Below are 4,722 nucleotides of genomic sequence, written 5' to 3'. Positions count from 1 at the left end.
GCTCCCTGCACCTCGCTGGGTGAGCGGCCCGCGTGCAGTGCCCGGTGGCTGCCTCCGCCGCTCCGGAGCCGGGAAGGACGGGCGGCGGGGTCCTGCTCCGTAGCGGGTCTGCTTACAGGCGTTTGGTTTGCTTTTTTAAAGGATTTCCTGTGCGACAAGTGAAGTGAACACTTCCAAGTTAATTCCCTGGGCAAAATGGGCAGTGCTAGCGGAGGAATGGCTCGTGGGCGGCGCGTCCGGCTCCCGGCTTCGATTTTTCCAGCTGCACGGAGCAGACAGGAGTCCGTAGGAAACCGCCCGCCATCCACAGCCTGCTGTTTGTCATCCCGGTGTCCCGAGCGCGATGGAAGCCGAGTTGACAATGGCACTGTTTGGAATACAGCGTCAACCACACATCCTGTGAGGTCCAAAGCAAACGCCAGTGTCGTTGATCATCGCGGTGCCCCGCGAGCCTGGGCTGCCGCCCTGTCTTCAGGGGGAGTCCCCGCAAATGCACTCCCGGGCCAGGGCCCTGAAACCGCCTTAGCCCAGTGGCGCCCGGGCTCCAAGCCTTTTAAGTAGAACCGTACTGGGCTTTCCTACCGGCGTGTTGTAAATGCTACCCCCTCGTCTCCAGCACAGATCAGTAGACATTACTAAGCACTTGACTCTCCAAACATCACTCCAACAGGAAAGGTGTGTGTGTTGCATACAAAGGCTTTGGGGCAAGTGGTGGTGTTTAATAATAAAAATGAATGTTTCAGACGTTTTCAAGTACCTGCGTATTGTACATGTAGAAATCATGACGAAGGATTAGAACGTGCATTCAGTAAACTACAGAAAATCACATACAAGTCAAACAGCAGTTATTCTGGAGCTCTTTGCTTCCCAGTGGCTCAGTCCAAAATCCCTGGTCATGCCTGACTCCTCTCGCTGTTCACAATGAACACATCCTCTTGGCTCCACTGCCAGAAACATCCAGAACCCGACTGCTACCCCTCCTCCTCCCTCCACCCCTCTTTACTTCCTTTCCCACCACCGGTCCATTTTAAAGCAGTGCCTTCTAGCTGGTTTCCCACTTCTGCCCAGCTGCTTGTGTGATCCTTTTTAAAAAAGAAAAAAGATGTTACTATTAAAAATCAGCTCATGCTACTCTTAAATACTATGCAGCCATAAAAAGGAATGAGATCATGTCCTTTGCTGGGACATGGATGAAGCTGGAAGCCACTATTCTCAGGACACTAAAACAGGAACAGAAAAACCAAACACCGCATGTTCTCGGTAATACGTGGGAGCTGAACAATGAGAACGCATGGACACAGAGAAGGGAGCAACACACTGGGAACTGTGGGGGGTTGGGGGAAGGGAGAGCATCAGGGTAAATAGTTAATGCATGTAGGGCTTGATGCCTAGGTGACGGGTTGACAGGTGCAGCAAACCACCATGGCACACATTTACCTGTATAACAAACCTACACGTCTTGCATGTGTATCCCAGAACTTAAATTTTTTTAAAAAATCACTTCATGCCACTCTTCTGCTCAAAACCCTCCAGTGGCTTTCTCACTCAGCAAAATGGAACAACCTTGCTATGACCTGCAAGTCCCTTATCCCCCGGTCCTTCTCCTCTTCCCCCGACCTCACCTCCCAGCGCTTTCCCTAACCCAAACTATAGCAGCCAAAAGCACAGCTGGCACCCTCCTGTCTCAGGGCCTTTGAACTTGCTGTTCCATCTGCCTGGCGTGCATTCCCCTCTCTCCATCTTAGGACGTCCGAATGGCTCTTTTAGTCTAAAATGCAAATCTAACCCTCAGCAGCCCCTGTCCCCCATTTGCTTTTTCTCCATTAGTTTCCTGGAGCTGTGTAACAAAATACCACAGACTGGGTGGCTTAAAAAAACAAATGCATCATGCTCTCACAGTCCTAGAGGCTGAACGTCCAAAATCAAGTTTGAGGCCGTGTGTCCTCTGAAGGTTGTAAGGGAGTCTGCCCCCATGCTCTCCTCTCAGCTTCTCGTGTTGCTGGCAAACCGTGGCATTCCTTGGCTTGTTGGTGCGTCACCCAACTCTCTTGACATGTCATCCCGTGATGTTTCCGTGTGTCATTGGCTCGTGGATGCATCACTCCACTCTGTCATCATCATCGCATGGCATTTTCCCTGTGTCCGTGTCTCTTCTAGAAAGACACCAGTGGCATTGGATTAGGGTCCCCCTAGTGTCTTCCTCCTAACCTGATTATATCTGCAAAGAGTTTCCAAATAAGGTCATATTCGCAGGCACCCAGGGTTAGGACTTGAACATATCTTTTTGGGGGACACTATACCACCTCATTTATATTTTATCGCATTTGTCATCTGTGTCTCCCACCCCATTAGAATGCATGCTCCATGAAGAGAGGATAGGAATGGCCTGTCCCTGCTATGCACCAGCTCAAGGATTGTCTGACACATCAGTCCTCAGTGAACATTGGCAGAATGACTGGCAGCTGATTGATTGGCCCAGCAGGAATGGACACGTGCAGTTGCCCTTGTCCAGCTTCCAGGATCTGTTACACAGGTTGTCATTGTTTAGGTACTTCAAGTTTTTCTTGATTGCCTCATACTCTGTCGTAGCAGTTTGCCTCTAGCTAATCCTCCTTAATTTGATTCACCAGCCACCAAACAACACTTTGTAATTAAAGCCGAGGTTTTATTTATATGATCATAAATATTTTTATGTAAATTAAAAGCAGTACACACACACACACATATATATTAGAAATAAATATATATTTCTAAATATATATTTAGAAAGAGAGAGAGAGACTCACTCTGTCGTCCAGGCTCAAGTGCAGTAATGCAATCCTGGCTCACTGCAACTTTCGCCTCCAGAGTTCAAGCGATTCTCGTGCCTCAGCCTCCTGAGTAGCTGGGGTTACAGGTGTGTGCCACCGCAGCTGGCTAATGTTTGTGTTTTTAGTAGAGATGGGGTTTCACTGTGTTGGCCAGGCTAGTCTTCAACCCCTGACCTCCAGTGATCCACCCGCCTCAGCCTCCCAAAATTCTGGGATTACAGGCATGAGCCACTGTGCGCGGCTGCAGTATATTTCTTAATGCAATCAAGAAACAATACTGAACGTAAAATGCAGCTTTTGAGGGGAGATCTTTCTCTTTATCAATTTCTACAGATAAGTGCAGCCCATTCTCCTTTTGGGCCGAAACCCTCTCCTTGCTCTCTTCTGATATTGGAGGAAGAATAATATTAGAAATTACACAATGGTTTTAGTGATTTGTTCCCATGAAAAGAATGGTTTACCAAGTGTATTCCGTGGACTACCCATGCCAGAATTAGCAATGCTAGTCAAAATGCAGATACCTGGAGCTCACCCAATTGACTGAAACTCTCTAGGAGCAAGCCCAGGAATCTCTATTTTAAGTAAATTTTCTGAGTAATTCTAAAACACAGTGAAGTTTGAAAACCTCTGCCTAAACCAGGGAGCCCAAATTCAATTGCTCACAGGTGCCAAATAACTGAGAGTGTGTAGGTATTAGTCAGCTGCCGCTGGGTAAGAAACCACCCAAGCTTAGTGGCTTAAGATAAGTGTTTGGTATTGCTCACAAGTCTACAAATCAAGTAAGTGGTTTTGCTGCTCTGGGTCAAACTCAGCTGATCTTGCTCCACTCAGCTGGTCGATCAGCTGAAGGCTGGCTGAGCTAGAGTAGCCTGGCTGGCAGCTGGGACACCAGAGTTGACAGAGTTGACAAGGACCATCAGTCTCTTGTTATCCAACAGGCTGACTCAGGCTTGTTCTCAGGTGGCTCAACAGGGTTTCAGGAATGCAAATAGACATGCATGAGGCTCAGAACTGGCATGCCATCATTTCCTTACCATTCTGTGAGCCAAAGCAAGTGGCAAGGCCTTGACAAGTCAAGGAGTGGGAAAGAAGCCTCCATCTCTTGGTGGAAGGAGCTGCATCACATTGCAAGGGGCATGGGGCACTGGAAGGGGGAGAATGAGGAGGCTGAATTATGCTAACCTACCTCTGTTATCATATGACATCCTCCCCTGTGTGTCTCTCTATGCCTTCTCTTCTTGTAAGGACACCAGTTATTGGATTTGGGACCCACTCTAAATTCAGGATGATTTCATCTGAAGATTCTTAACTAATTATACCTCCAAAGACCCTATTTCCAAATAAGGTCTTGTTCTGACATTCTGAGGCCACTAGGAGGTTGCATAGTGTCCTCCCAAAATTCACCCAGAATTTTGGGAAGACCACTGTGCAATCTACTCCAGAGACTTAAATAAAACAAGAAAGTTATTTTGCTCCTGTAATAAGAAATCCAGCAAGAGAGGGCCATTGGCATGGTGGCCCAGTGCCCCAGGAAGTCTGAGCTGACCTGTCTGACATTCCCCTGGCCTTTACCTAATGGCTGCTCTGGCTCCAGCTCTCATGTCCACAGGAAGGAGGTGGGGGAAGAAGGACAGTGTCTGCTGTCTGTGACCCTTTGCATCAGAAAAGCAAACTTTTTCCAAGAAACCTTGTGTTAGATTTGTCCTCAAACCTTGTTGATTAGAGCTGGTTATAAGGCCACCCAGACTGCAAGAGAGTGAGAAATTGAGACACAGGATGAGACACAGCATGATCATGAATGACCTAAACCAATCGTGAGCAGTGTTTGTGCTGGACTTATGACCATGTTGAAAGAAACTGGGTCTGTTAGTAGAGAAGCAGGAAGTGGGTCTCATAGCAAGCCAATGTCTGC

Source organism: Colobus angolensis, unplaced genomic scaffold, assembly GCF_000951035.1.
Source record: "Colobus angolensis palliatus isolate OR3802 unplaced genomic scaffold, Cang.pa_1.0 Scaffold196, whole genome shotgun sequence".
Classification (NCBI taxonomy): Eukaryota; Metazoa; Chordata; class Mammalia; order Primates; family Cercopithecidae; genus Colobus; species Colobus angolensis.
This window is presented reverse-complemented; position numbering follows the sequence as displayed.